This window comes from Natator depressus, chromosome 9, assembly GCF_965152275.1.
Source record: "Natator depressus isolate rNatDep1 chromosome 9, rNatDep2.hap1, whole genome shotgun sequence".
In the NCBI taxonomy this organism is placed as follows: domain Eukaryota; kingdom Metazoa; phylum Chordata; order Testudines; family Cheloniidae; genus Natator; species Natator depressus.
In genome coordinates this window covers 87,094,296-87,110,458 of record NC_134242.1, presented here as the reverse complement: position 1 = coordinate 87,110,458, position 16,163 = coordinate 87,094,296, and the positions used below count along the sequence as shown (strand labels likewise).

The 16,163-nt window shown below is 40.5% G+C and overlaps 1 protein-coding gene across 2 annotated transcripts in view; it reads right to left on the bottom strand.

Moving 5' to 3' along the window:
- Positions 1 to 14,211: 14,211 nt before the first annotated feature.
- The window catches only part of THOC2 (THO complex subunit 2), a 108,480-nt gene continuing 106,528 nt past the window's right edge, over positions 14,212 to 16,163 (bottom strand). Inside the window, exon 40 of one of the 2 annotated variants that reach the window (XM_074962531.1) lies at positions 14,212 to 15,016. The gene's annotated coding sequence lies outside the window, so the exon portion shown is untranslated. The remainder of the gene's footprint in view (positions 15,017 to 16,163) is intronic. The other variant, XM_074962532.1, reaches the window with a different exon arrangement.

Here is a 16,163-nt window from a genome sequence, read left to right as displayed (position 1 = left end):
TAATTGGTCTTTTCCCATCTGTAATATCTAATATTTTGATTACTGTATTGCATAACAGTATGTCTGAATATATTTTAAATAAATGTAAGAGAGATTGCAGGACCCTGAGAATTTGGCAGTTATCTCTATTGGTTTCATTCTATTCAAAATCAGACTTTCAGCCTATGAGGCTTTGGTTTCAGATAAATGGTTCTTTATGCTGCATTTGTTTGGAGCAACACTGACATTCAGTGGCCAGTTAAGGTTGGCAAGAAGTGCTAATTCTCTATGCTTTTCTGTGTATTATAGTATACGCATCCCAAGCTCACTTCCCATGAAGGGCCAGAACCTATGAGGTGCTGAGCACACCCAGAACGGAGATAAAGGTGCTCAGACCCTTGCAGGATCCAGCCTTGACAATGGTTGTCCCAACTGTGCATGAATTGTGCTGCAAATCCAGTGAGTACAGCATAGCCCTGTTCGAAAGGCTATTCCCAAAGGTATGTGGGACTTGTGTTACTCCAGGTCACGCCGCACAATCCAAAGCTTTACAGCGAACAAATGTTTTTTGTGGTTGTACAAGCTCATCCAAATTCATCTACATCGTTTTCATTTATGCTCTGGCTTCAAAGCAAACCCAGCCCAAAGCTGACATTTTTTAGGAAGGAGAAGTGCTTGCTGTAGGCTTCTGGGAGACTACGCCAAGCATATTTTAATATGATTTGAAGCTGTTCTTCAGATATTGGCTATGAATTCCAAATATGGGCTGTGCAGGCTAATTAGCAAGAACCAATCAAATTAATGAAAAGGTCACATTCTGATCTGAGGTAAATAAATAAATAGTATTTATTCAAGATTCCCCTGTACTTTAAACAGACTGAAATTTGCCATTTCAGCAAAATAGCCAATAATGCAACACAGCCAGTTATGACAGAGAGTCATCACAAATGCTATAGATTACATGTATTGATTAGTTTATCTAATCAGACATGACATAGCAGGAATAGGGCTGCATCCATTCAGTGAATGACAGATCTTGATTTTTTGTATTTATCTATCTATAGGCTTTTCTACAGACTCCATCACTGGTAATATCTGAGCGCCTCACATGCATGCACTCATTCATAGAGCATCACAACATCCCTGTAAGGGAGTATTATCCCCACATTACAGGTGGGGAAACTGAGGCACAAAGCATTTACAGGATTTACCCACATTCTCCCAGGAGGCCTTTGGCAAGGCCAAGACCAGAATGCAAATCCCCTCACTCCTATTGCACTGCTTTCACCTTTCCTCTTTCTTCTCTCCCTGTCGAATCATAGAAATGTAGGGCCTAGAGGAATCTCAAGAGATTGTCTCATCCATTCCCCTGCACTGAAGCAGGATTAAGTACCATCCCTCAACACTTAGTCAACTGTTTAGCCTTGGTAAAGTGGGGCATCAGAAACAGAGAGGTGAAAAACTCAAGTGGACAGTGCTCCACAGCTGTCTTCATCGAGCCATGTCTGCAGTATTGTCCTCCTCCCCACCTGAACTGCCCCTTACCATTCATCTCATCTCAGGGCATCCTTATCTGCATGGCTCAGCCCCTCACTGCTGTGCTGCGATGGGCCTTCCCTTCTCTGTCTTGTCGCACATAACTCATTATTCCCCCCCCCCCCCCGCCAACGACCCACCCACCCTTCAAGGCCGGCTCTCCCAAAACTACAACTATGTGATTCTCCCCTTCCAGCAGCCCACAGCATTCAGTGATGCTTACACATACACACGCACATAGAATCCTAGACTATCAGGGTTGGAAGGGACCTCAGGAGGTCATCTAGTCCAACCCCCTGATCAAAGCAGGACCAATCCCCAATTTTTGCCCCAGATCCCTAAATGGCCCCCTCAAGGATTGAACTCACAACCCTGGGTTTAGCAGGCCAATGCTCAAACCACTGAGGTATCCCTCCTCCCCCCTCACACACACATCTATCTGAATTAAAGCATTCAGGAGTGAAAGGGTTAACATTCCTTTCCTGTTTTTTCTCACACACATATACACACCTGAATTAAAGCATTCAGGAGTGAAAGGGTTAACATTCCTTTACCATTTTTTCCTAGAAAAATCTCACTCCCAAAGTCATGCCCCTGTAGGTCTGAACCAGGTGATGCTATTGGTTAATATGGCCATTAGGTGTTTCTAGAAAACATTTTATTCCTTTCCAATACATTATCTACTTTCACACTGTCAGCTATGTCTCTTCTGTTTTGACTGCTCCCGTGTGAAGCTGTTCTGTGTTTATTATTGACACTGCACTTAGCACACAAAGCACAGATTGAGAAATAAGATTTCCACTTCAGTTTCCTCTGCCCTGACTATTTCAGATGCCATTATAATAGAGACTGCACTGATTTTACCACAGAACCATAAAAATCACAGATGAAGGCTGCATCATCTCACCCATTATCCGACGTATACAAGTACATTCCTTGCAGTTTATTCTTAAGTGGTTTGTCCAGTTCACTTGTAAATGGCTGAAGTGAAGGGGCGTATACCACTTCCCTTGGGAGACTGTTCTATAGTCAGAGACCCCGGTGTTATTGCTCCTTTCCTCAGCTTAATCCCACTGCCCTAACAGCCCAAAACAATTCCTCTCCCTTACCAAGGAGTTACCCTTTAAATACACATTGTTATATCCCCCTCTGTAATTGTCAATGAGGCTGTGTCTACACTACATAATTTACAGCAGCACAGCTGCACCGCAAGAGTGCTTCCGGTAAGATGCTGTAAGCCAGGGGTTAGCAACCTGCAGCACGCGAGATGATTTTCAGTGGCACTCACACTGCCCAATCCTGGCCACCAGTCCAGGGGGCTCTGCTGCCACCCTGGGGTTCCGTCTGCCGGCCCTGCTCAGCCCGCTGCCAGCCCCAGGTCCCAGCCACCGGTCGGGGGGGCTCTGCTACTGGCCTGGAGTCCTGGCTGCTGGCCCAGGGCTCTGCTCCTGGCCTTGGCCCGGGGCTCTGCAGCCGCCCCCAGCTGTGGCCCACTGGCCCCAGCCTGGGACAGTGAGGGGTGAAAACAGGGGCAAGAGGGGGTGCAGCTCAGCAATTTTTTTCCGCAGTGTAAGTTGAGGGGTACATTTGATAAAATGTCAGCTCCTAAGAAAGCAAAGTTAGATGTCCATTCATTTCAGCCTTCTTGGACAGACACATCTGGATTTATTCAAAGAAGGATCGCGCTGTTTATGCTTTCTGTTGTGAAAGTGTTGTTTGTCTCATATCAAGTGTTCGACGACATTTTCAAACGAAGCACAAGAAAACTTTTCTTGATGAAGCAGACAAGACTGAATCAATCAAAAAGGCAGTAGCAGGATATGAGAAGCAAAGCAATGTTTTTAAATGCTTAAGTGTAAGTAAAAATCAAGCCACAGAAGGAAGTTACAAGATTGCTGAGTGGATTGCAAAAAACGGAAAGCTGTTTACAGGTGGGGAATATGTAAAAGAAGTTTTTCTCAGCAGTTCGGAGGTTTTGTTCAATGATTTGCCAAATAAAGATGCCTATCTAGAATAAAAACTGCCTGTCTCTGCCAGAACAGTTGAGAGACGCATAAACGAAATGGCAGAAAACATTAACGAAGAGCAGACGACTGCATTAAAAGACACAGCAGTGTTTAGTGTTGCAGTTGATGAAAACGTGGATATAAACGATGTTCCATGTTTGGCAGTTGTTGCAAGATATTGTGCTTCTGATGAAATCCAAGAGGAACTTTGTTGCCTAAAACCCCTGCATAGCACAACAAAGGGGGGAGATATAGCGGAAACTTTTGTAAACCATTTTGAAGAACGAGGAGTTGACATCAGAAAAATATTTTGTGACAACAGATGGTGCTCCTGCTATGGTCGGAAAACAGAAGGGATTTGTAAAGTTACTTGAAGATCAAATTGGCCCCCCGAAAGTCAAATTTCAACGTATCATCCATCAAGAAAAACTGTGTGCTAAAATTTCTAATTCAGAGTTTAATAATATGATGAATACAGTGGTGCAAATTGTGAATGCCCTTGTTGCTTGTTCTGCTTTGACTCACAGACAGTTTCAAGCACTGCTGAAAGAGATGGACAGTGCTTATAATGACATTCCACCTCACAGCAACATTTGGTGGCTAAGTCGTGGCAAGGTTTTGGTGCACTTCGTAAACTGTTTTGATGCAATCATGGCCTTTTTGTTGGAAAAAGGACAAAACTACCCTGAACTGGATGATGACAAATGGCTGTGTAAGCTCACGTTTATAACTGACATCACCACTCATCTAAACAACCTCAACCTCGATCTCCAGGGTGCAGGGCAAACGGTTCTGGATCTTTATGAAACCTGGAAAGCATTTGTTGTTAAACTAGCAGTTTTTTCTCAGGATAGTTGAACTTTGACTTTCCACTACTTCCAACACATAAAAGAGCTATCGACACGTTGCACTGTCAGTGTCAATGAGATTGGAATGTACATGCAAGAACTGGGATCAGAATTTTCTGACAGATTTCAAGATTTCCAGCAATTTGGCCCAATGCTTTCTTTCCTAATTAAACCCGAAAAGTTCAACAAAAGCGACTTGGATTTGTCTGTATTTCAGTGGATGGGTGTTGAAGATTTTGAAATGAAGCTCATTCAGTTAAAAAGCTCAGAATTGTGGGCATCAAAATTTGGAGATCTGCGGAGTGCACTTAAAGCTACTGAGAGAGATCATGGGGCCTCTATTCTGATCTGCTGGACATCCCTGCCAGTGAAATTTAACTGGGAGTTATTCTGGAAGAACCAGGTTCTCCAAGGTCATTGACATTTCCCGCCGTTTTGTCACTCTGTAACTTTCCCCAGAGGTATTTTAGGATAAGGTATTTTCAGAGGCAAAGCTCTTTCTGGACTTCAACCTCTTAGGTGGTGGAACATGTCCATGCAGGGGATGTCCTGGACCATGCACCTGTTTCTGTTTCTTCTTTTTAGTAAAGGCATCCTTCCTCATGGTTGGAGGTGCAATCCTTACGAGACAGTAGAAGCAGTGTACGAGTCCGTTTTAAAGTCCCTGGGGTGATCCTACAGGATTGTTTGAGTTCAGTATCAATTTTGTGTGCATGGTTTCAGGGTGATCTTACTGTGGTACAGTATTCTGGAGATGAGTGACACAAGGCAGGACTGGTTCCTTGGAGTGTTTTGGTGTCAGCCAGCCCCCTATTTTGTCTTAGCCATATTCTGGAGTACACAATTTCTGAAGTTCACTTTCCTTTTCAGTTTCTTGATGCTTTGAATATCAGCAGTCAGGCTAATATGACCTTTAGGTACAATGGATGTTCACAATGCTGATTGTACCATCCCACAATATCTAGAGTTTGTGCTTGGCCCGATGGTGCTTCAGGTAGAAAGCGCACACTTTTGCCTTGCTAAGATTGGCATTCAGGAAATATGTGTGATAGTATTTTCCAAGTATGGTTTGTGAACCAGCTACAATACACTCAATGTCCTCACATCTTTCCAACTAAATAGCAAAGAAAAGATCATCTGCATAAATGAATTTTCTCATATCAGGGAATTCTGGTTGGTAATTATGTGTAAATATCAAATAGCATTTGTGTAAATATTAAACAGCAAGGGATACAGCACAGAACCTTGGGATAGTACATTCTATTGCGTATGGCATCAACTTTTCTGATGATCCATCTTGAAAAAGAAACATTGATTGTTGAGCAGGAAGGAGATGATTTGGGCTATCTTGCTATTTCTCAAAATTCTTGCCAATATCAACAGACGTGCACAACGGTTCAGTGTCGTAAGCAACCAACAGATCAACCAAAACAGCCCCTGTAATTTTACGTTTCAAAGCCATGTTGAATGTATTTAGTTAGGTTTACAACTTGGCCATAGCTTGAACTTTCTGGGTAGAAACTAGCTTGGTCATCAATCAGCTGCCCTTCCACTGTGGGAGCTATCATTATCATGAAGCTAATCATAAAGCTTGTAGGTTGAGGTGCGTTAGGATACTGGGTGAAAACTTTGCAGAGTTAGGGTCTTTATGTGGTTTTTGTGGTGAAATCGCTTTGGCCTGTCTCCACAATCTGCATTGTCTCCATGCAGGAATTAAAGAAGTCAAGCAGCCACTTCTGTGCTCTCATCCCCAAGTGTAGTAACTGTTTGCTAGTTATACCATCAAGAACAGCTCCCTTCCCACATGTCAGGTTTTCATGACTATTGTCAGCTCCTCATTGTTGAGCTGCTCGTTGTGTACTTCACTGCCTCTGTGGAGAGAGCAAAGTTCCTGCTTGACTTGGTTCATTCTGCACTTTTGGGGCCGGTTTAGCATTCAGGATGAGTTGGTGCTTGACTTGGTTGGGAGAGACTGTGGTGATGTGCTTTGGTTATTGTCCATCAGGGTTCAGCTTGAAAATACTGGCTCATCTTTCTTGCTATTATGGCAAGGTTTGTTGTTTCAATCAGCTCCCTCCAGTGGTTGTGCACCTCCTTTCTAATCTCTGTCATAAGCACGGAACAGATCCAGGTCAAACAAATTGGAATATCTCGTACATTGTTGGCTTGTCTGTTCTGAAAACCCAGGTACATATAGTGTTCAACATCCTCTAGGGATGTATTTTTGGGCAGTCTTCCACACCAGTGAGGCAAATTCTCCATAGTGCCCATGTGTTGGAGTAATACGACAGCTGGATTCATCTAATTCAAAGTTTGTGAATAATCTGTTGGGCTTGTTTTCAATAGAGATGGGTGAGCACAGCAATAAAGTATTGATGAATAAAATCCATCTGTTTGTTTCACAAATGTTTGCAGACTCTTTGGACAAGATTTTCAAAGTGACTAGTGATTTTGGGTTCCCAGCCTGTGATCTCTTAAAAGGGCCTAATTTGCATAGGATGGGTGTTCAGCATTTTGTCAAAATCAGTCCTCTTTAATGCATGTCAAGGTGGGCACCCATAAGCAGCACCCAAAATCATTAGTGACTTTTGAGAGTCTTGGCCTTACTTCACTGATTCATGAGCAGACAAATGAGTTTTCCGTTGTAAAAATGTTTCCAGAAAAAAACAGCATTGTGAATGTTGAGTGACTGAATAGTCACTACAGCATTTGAACCCATTTTGCAGCCATCTGTGAAAAGATCTTTACATTGTCTGCACAATAGATACAAATTACAAATGTTTATGGATAATTTGGAAACAGAAAAAGGATCATTCCTCCTGATTGTAAAGTTTAGGTCATCCAATCAAGGGAAAGATGCTAGCATGTGATCAATCAAATAGAAAATCCCCACGGTGACCAATTCGCAAACAAACCATAGGCTAACATCTGTGCGCAAATTAGGCAAACAATTGCGTCCAGCAAATTAATTAATGAAAATCACCACCTGATCAAAGACACAGTGACTGTACTTTAAAAGTTTCTTCCATTCTGAAAGACTTTATCTGGTTCAAAGATATTCCCAAGACATAAAATTCTGCATACATGGAGAAGTCTCAGAACCCACCAAAACATCTTAAATGTCTCCACTGTAAATCATGAACAGAAATATGGGCTAAATTAATTTGATAAATTGTTTGTAGCAAATAATTCAGATAGCTGTAGTTTATCCAGACAGCTTATGTAAAGTGAAATGTCATCAGAAAAGAAGTATTCATGCTGTGAATCTAATTGACCAAGTTCATGCCTGATGAAACTCCATCAGTTTCACTAGTGTTAAAACACAGAGGGATTTTGCCTTTTCCTTTCAATGAAATACACATTTTAAAGTGCAGATGTTGATGCTAGTCAGCATGTACAAATACTAAACAAACATCAATGTAGCTTCATAGAAGCACCTTATGCTCCACACCTTTACTTCAACCCATAACTTATCTTCTACCTCAGCTCCATCCCTTAATGAAGTTATACTCATATAATTTAGGCCCTACTTCATTCGCAATATTGGAAATTGTGGATCCCGCAATATTAGGCTTCCACCACAATTTTGATTTTAATTAATATCTCAGTATGGACAAGTCTTCACAAAGCAAAGACAGGGCATGAAGCAGATCGCTGTAGCGGGGTGTACTGCATCATCATTCAATGTCTGCAAAATGTAAAAAGCCAAAGTAACTGGACTCGATTTCTACAGCAGTTGTGTTAAGACTTTTAGTCTTTTGAATTTTATATTGTATTCGTCACTTTTTTTTTTTTAAATGAATGTAACAGAATTGCAGCAAAATGTCTGGTTAGCAAAAAAATTAGCAGGTATAACATAATACTTGAGAGTTTTTATTGTTCCGGTAATTTTTTCTTAAACAAATAGGTCTACTCTGGCTTTTCCAAATTGCTGCTCTTAATAAAGGCCCATTATTACTTTTCCGTGTCTTGTCCACACTTAGCCACAATTATTTGAAGATCATCCCACGATTCAAGTAGGGCCTTACATATCATCCTGTCTGTAGCAAATACAGTTCAGTATGTTTCCATGGGGGGGAAAAGCTAATATCCTCAGAAGCATGAATTCCTTATACTCACTCATCTAGCTGTGTGCAGGATCATGCTGGATGAGGGGATGATGGGAGCAAAATAGAAATTTGTCTTACACTTTTTTTTAAAGGAATTGGCAACAATATTGATAAATGTGTGAAATGCATGAAGGCAAGTAACTTTTTGGTTCGACGTGATTCACGTTGATCTCAGTGGCTAAGTTCCCCTTTCATTCAAAACATGATTTATTTAAAAGCTTTCAATTTGGCGTCTTCATTCCCTGGTTAACTGACTTTTTGTTCAAACCTCTACATAACAGAATATTAAGCATTTTAATCTAAGTATCTCTTTCTGGTAGAACAATCCTTAGAAATCAGTTTGCTCTGATACGGCTGAATTTTATACACACGGCTTTGTGAGCATTCCACAACCTTATTTTCCAAACCAGTTCAATAAAGACTGATTTCCCTGTGCAGATCTAAATTGATTTGAATTGATTTAACTAATAGTCTTCAATTACTCCCTTTATCGGCGCACACCACCAGGAAACAGGAAAGCCTGCTGATGCTTTTTCAAGTATGAATGAGAGTTATGAACTGTTTTAACTCAGGTAAGCACAATTAAGCCAGCAAAAATTCAATAGCAATTTAATTTCCCTGTTGTACATCTAAGGCAACCATACAAAAAATGATATGGAATAAACAGTTTGCAGGCTTGATTATTAAAGCAAGAATTTGAATCTTGGCTGGTAGTTATCCCTTACTGTGAAATATTGAGACGAGAATATTTATAAAGTCCATATAGGCATAGCCTGCATGTAAAGGAGAGTACTACAGTCCTATAGATAATTATATAGATTGATAATTCCGCTGAGGATGACGACATGCTATCAGAACTTTTTTGTTTATTTAAAATAATCTATAGCACCCACTTCCACATTTATGGTTCATATCTTACAAGTTGCTGAGTCCTCTCAGTTCCACTGCAGGGCTTCATAGGATCCTTTCTAGCGTAGCTGTATCTGCTAAATAAATTATTCCAGTTGAGGGATTGTGACTCTCTACTACTAGACCCGGTGTGGTCTTCTAAAAATAGGGGAAATTCCACCAGCACTCTGGCAGCAACAGTTGTAGTTCCCACTATTTTTAAAAGGTCATGATAGTTCTGAAGTGACATGAGGAAAATGGACTGTCGACGTTTCCTATTTTGATTTAGAAAAAGTACATATTTCAGTGAGATGAGGATTGTGGGAAACTGTAGCTGACAATTTTAGCTGGGCTCTCACTTCACAGATGCAACAAGTCCCTTTCCTCTTACTTTCATTGCATTTTTAATAACCTGTCACTAACAGTGGGGCTAACACCAGAAGTTTCCGAGGAAGGTGCCTGAAACCTGATAGCAGGGAGATTATGTGGGAAAGTTTCTTTCAGTGAAAGGATCTTAAACTGTCCTGATCCCTAATAGTTAGATGGGCTTGAACTCTGGAGTCTGAGATTATATACCCCTTCCAAACTTTGTTAGCATGAACTCTTAACAATGCTGGATATTCTTGCTATCCATAAATATGTGCAATCCCTCTGACTCTTGTGAAACTCTTGGTCTTACCTGCATCCTGTGGCAATGAGTTACACAGATTACTTATACTTGTGTGAAAAAGTATTTTCTTTTCTCAGGTTTCAATTTGTCACTGCTCAATATCAGGCAGATAAGGAAGGCAGGGAAAAGGACACAGCATACAAGCAGAATGGTCAGGTGAATGAATGAAACGTACCATATTAGTTGCTCTGTATTTGTCCTTTCTCCACTCAGTATAAACTATACCCAGATGCCCCTCTGTCCAGTCATTCTTAGTTCCCTTTTAATTGTAAAACATATAAAAAACGCTTCATTAAAAAGCTACGGTTGTAAAGTCAACTCCTTGAGTACTATTTGTCCTGCGCACTGAAAGAGGCAGGGGTCTGGTGGGAAAAATAGGATGTCATCATGTAATTAGAGACTCTCATAATGCACACCCAAAAGGGGGACAAATTAAGGTTCCATAAACAACCTTCCGTCTGGCATCTCCTATTTTTGAATGCTTGGCTTTGCAATTTAATGTACTTTTGGGGGGAGGGGAGGTGGTTTAAGTGCAATTTCCCAAGTTTTAAAAAGACAAATTCCATCATGTGGAACTATATTGATCCCCCACACGCATTGTCAGGACTGGAATCTTTAGATCAACAATACAAACCTCTACCCCACATGAGCTAATGGAGTTAATGGTAGCCGTAGTAGGGTATTATACCAGGAGGCATGAGTGTTATTCCCCTGCTCCTCTAAACATACTAGTACTAGGTCTCACAGAGCTAGTATGAGCATTTAAAAAATGGCAGTATAGTCACAGGATTACCGGTAGCGGCAGCATGGCTGGGCTATGCCGAGTATATACCCACTAGTTTCAGCCGGGTGTGTACTTAGCCAGGCCTCCACTGCTACTACCAGTGGTACTGCTATTTATAATCGTGCTAGCATGACGAGAGCTACTGCAAGTCTGTATATCTCACATGTATCTCCTACTGTAGACATAGGCTGAGAAGATCAGCCACTAGACGAAGATAAGGTACATTGCGAGTTGGTTTCACAGCTATGTGCTAGACAATGGAGGAACATTGGGACTCATAAATCCCGAGTTCTATCCCAGTTTCTGGAGAAGAGTTAATTCTAGTCATGATAGGCTCTTCTTTTCACCCCTAGCAAAGCCCTCTCCCCAACCTGCCCCATTCCCACTCAGCTTGTCCTTCTCTCATCTCCTCTCCCCGGCCCCCCACCCCATTACTCCTCTCTGCAGTCAGATAAGGCTGTTTCCACCTCCTTCATAATGCTGGGGCACCAGCAGGACAGGGCATTGAAAGCACAGGAAAGACCCTTTCTGCTGTCAGTTATGGTGTCCAGCAATGGAGGGGCCCCCAGCAGCCAGAAGGAGGAAGTGCTGCTCTCAGGGGAAGCCTAGAATGTTCAGAGAAACCCTGGTGAGTATGTACAGAGATTGTCAGAGGGCCACCTGTATCTTCCCCTTTGGAGCTGGTCTCTCTTACTTCTTGCCTTCTTTGAAGGGTCTCCTTGACTGAAGAAGCAGAGGTGTCAGTATCTTCAAGATACAGATAGCTCAGTGGTTTGAGCATTGGCCTGCTAAACTCAGGGTTGTGAGTTCAATCCTCGAAGGGGCCATTTGGGATCTGGGGCAAAAATTGGGGATTGGTCCTGCTTTGAGCAGGGGGTTGGACTAGATGACCTCCTGAGGTCCCTTCCAACCCTGATATTCTATGAATTTACTTACACCTATTTAAAACAGAATTTTTCACTTTATAAAGAAAACGATTGTGCCTTGAAAAAGTGACCTCCAAAGTTCTACCTTTCCACATTGCAACGAACGATGTGGGACAGAATGTGCACCACTACTCTTTTCCCATTCTTGTAAATGGGCGTTTCTTTCACAAGCCATATTTTCCACATTAATTAGAAAACTGGTCTTCCTTTTGATCAGTTTATAGGAGCCACTTGGGGAGAAAATTTTAGGGGGAAATGACACTTGCATGAAGGGAGGGGGTGAACTGGAGTTTCCCAAATTGGAACTTATCTCTGGGGAGGGAGTGGGGGAAAGAGAGAGAGTGTGTGTGTATGTGCATGTGAGAGAAACACCTGTCTGGTATTAAGGGCCAAATCATAATCCCATTAAAGTCAACAGCAATGCTCCTATTGACTTCAGTAAGATTAGGATCAAGTCATAAAGAAAGGAAATACCCCTTCAAAAAGTGCATATTCAGCACATTCTCAATCAAGCAATAAGGTTTCAAACAGACTTTTCCTCCCTCCCACGGACAACATAAAGGCTCCCCTTAAACCTCTCAAATTAAGAATATGAAACAAAGTTTAAGGGGCAGCAAATTGGAACCTTAATTTCACTTGACTAGGAAACTGGAAAAAACTGCCATTGATTTTAATGGGCTTTTGATAAGGCCCTAACTGACTTAGAAAAAGATGTAAACTCAACAGTGATTAAATTTGCAGAAAACAAAATGTAAGGCAGTAATACACAAAGAGGAAACAAGCTAACTGGGACGTAATCCGGAGAGGTTGTAACGATGTGCAGCATGAAGGAAGATTAGTAAAATATAAAAAGACATCTAGGGAAAGATTAGTACTTCTCAACTTATTGAATTCCATATTTAGGACTAACGTTGGGTAGTGTATAGTAAGGGCCTGATTCAAAACACAGTGAAATTAAATGGAAGTGTTTATACAGATTTTGCCGAGCTTTGGACCAATCTAAATAAAGCTGAGGGGCACACACTGAACAAGGAGAATAAAAACAGCTGCCTTATTCACTCAGCATCTTCCATCCCGGGCTCTGACTCAGTCTCATTGACTGTGAAGGAAAGTGGGTGATAATGTAATGAGAGACTATTGTAATGTGCACTAGGGGGCAGGAGTTAAGGTTGTGACAGCAAATTTGTCATTGTCTGATTTGAGTGCCTCACTTGTGCAACCTCACCGTTCTTTCGGTGCAGCTTTTTTTTTTAAACTGGAGTTTTATATACATAGCCTTCCCATCCTGGTGCTTCTGACTAATAAAGCATGTAAACTTTTGTCTTAGATTTGGAATCTGAACACTGAAGTACATGGACAAACATTTTTATGGTAAGAATTTAAGACTCTTAATCCATAATTATACAATTTAAAAATTGTATCAGCAGAGATACAAAAGGGTTATCCTTACATCAATTACACTGTTCTCCGTTCTCTCCTCTCACATCAATAGTTATTTTCATTCAGCCATTTTGATATTTCTACATATCAGTATCGGTGTATTTCTGTAAATATTTACAATATTTTGTTAAGTTAGCATTAATTATATTTTAAAGTAGTTTAAAAAAAACCAATAAAGCAACTGAAACTATCTGTGTCCTTGAGTTGAATTGTGTCACCGGAAATGTCACTTAAATTTAAAAAAAAACAACGTTTAAGCACATTTGCTACAGAGTATTAAACAGAATATGTCTCAAAGACCTCTAACACCAGGTTTTTTAAAATATGTAGTATCAGAGGAAGGTCACTAGATTACTGCTATTACTAACAAGATCCTGTTCTTATTACTTTATTAGGATAATGAACTAGTTGTTGTACTTATTCATTTTCTGATTTTACAAATTTAAGGGCTAATCCTGCAAATTCTTACTTTCAGGAAAGTGAGGACTACTCTGTTAGGTAACAGTTATCAGGCTGAAAAATAAGGGACCAGACTTACAAAGCATAAAATATTTCTTTAATACATTCTGCTGAAGTAAGAACACATTTAGATCCCCACGTATAGGGGCTGGAAAAATATTTAAGATGGACAAGAAAAGAGGAAATTTAGGTTAGGGTGTTTTTCCTAATTCACTGTAAAATTAATTAGTGGACTTCCTTGATAAAGGATGTTACTGAAATAGTATCATTAAAGGCATTCAAAACCATAATGCAGATTTGTGATTTCTGTGCCTGATCCACAATGGATAGACAGGATCAAGCGCTAGCACAGGGGGACACACTAGATGACCCAGGTCTTTTCCAGATGTGTATGAAATGATTTGTAAGGCAGACCAACTGAAAGAGGATTTAGTCATAGTGGAAGAGGTTTAAGGAAAGTAAGCTAGCTCACACTGACTAAAACTGAATGTTGTTAGCGCTACCTTTGTCAATAAAGCGACAACACAGACACAATGATTTACGACCCATTGAGAAAACTATTGTTTATTTAGAAAAAAGGTTACACTGGTAGAATTCAGCAGATAAAAAAAATTCTCTTTTTTAAAAATGTCATTGTGAAACTTTTCAGACTAAAGTTCAGCGATACAAAGCTCCTGTAGCTGTAGAATTGAAACCTAATTTATTTCATTTTTGAAGAGAGTATTTTCCAATTTATCTAAAAACATCATGACAAACAAAGATGTGGCAAGGGACAACTGAGTGCAGGTTTGGGATTTTTTTTTGTTTTGTTTTTTTTAAACAGCTCAATGTTGTACACATAATATACAAATAATTCCTAAGCATTGCATGAAAACAGTGCTCCCACTTGGTTTTTAGTGACTGATATTAAAAACAGGCTAAGTAATAAATAAAAACTGAGTTTAAATGAGGTAAATTCAAAAATGGTTCAATAACTGTTTATTTATGGTTTTCAGACACCTAAAAGAATGCAGTTCAGATTGAAAGAATCATTAAACTCAGGCAGTATTTAGACAACCTAAAGAGGAACTCTGTACACATGAAACCTTATTTGCACTATGGCAACTGTTTGCAGCACATTGTGCTAAAATATGGAATAGGTAACACTTTCAGCCAGGTACTGAAAATAAATGTGAGAAACTAAGCAACAAGTTAAAATACAGTAATGTACAACTCAACAATTAAATGTTCAGCATGGGGGAAATAAAGCAGAGAACTGAATAATTTAAGGAGATGCAGATGGGTCCTCTTCATTCACAAATTTCTGTGCAATCTATACTCTTGAAAATACATTTCTGGTCACAGCTGGATATCTTCCACTTTCAACCTCACCTACAACAAATACATATGCCAATGCAATTAGATGTCATTTCTAAAGAATCAGAAGATTCAGAACTTGTTAGAATTTATTTTCATTCACAGTCCAAACAATGAGGGTGGAAAAATACTATTTTAACTGGCTACTCTGATTATCTTTAGATTTTACAGACAATTACTTCAATTTCCTACTTTGTAACGAGAACTACACTAACACACACAATCAGGCACTGGGATTATAAATAAAAATAATGGAAAACTCTGCTTAATAGATAAAAATTCAACAAAAACAAGTATTGGAAAAAGTGAAATTCAACAAGCTGTTGTACACTATCCCAAGAAGATTAATGTGTCTAAATGAGAAATAAAAGCAATGAATATAAAGCAATACACACATTATGGAGAATGTAATAGAAGAGGTTGTGCAAGCAGCAGGAATGGAATTAGCTGCCACAATTCTGTGTTGCTCTAAAAAGCACTTTTGCACACTTACCCCGCAAATAAAGGAGAGTAAGGTGAATGTTATACCAGATGCCCCTTAATTTACTGCAAGAAATAACTGGATGTGTATTACCTAAATGTGTAAAAGAAGATTACTCATCCTGTTCTTTGAGATTATGTCCCTGTGGGCGCCTTTGATCAGAGAATTTCAGCAGCAGTTCTTGTCTGGTCATGCATGCGCTCTCCCCATCTCATGCTGTTGTCAGCACCTATCTAGTGCAGCGCGATCAGACCTCCCACTCAGTTCCTTCTCCACCCAAGTCCACAGATTGAACTCCAAAGTAAAGGGGAGGAGGGTGGATAGTGGGGCACCCACAAGGACACCATCTCGAAGAACCTCAGTTACTGCACAGGGTGGGTAACCTCCTCTTCTTCTTCAAGGAGTGTCCCTGTGGGTGCTCCACTTCAGGTGACTGCTGAGCAGTGGCCCTTGATGGACAGAAGGGGCTTCGGAGTTGTGCAGGTAATTGATGATATTACTGTAAGTCCTACCAATGCGCCTGATCTTGAGCTCTGATCTATTGCACAGTGTTTTGTAAACATGTGCGTGGACGCCCAGATGGCCACTTTACATATGTCCATGATCAGCATGCTGTTGAGAAAAGCTACTGAGGTTGATAACGACCTGGTAGATAGAGTTCGGATACTTAGGTGGGGGTTG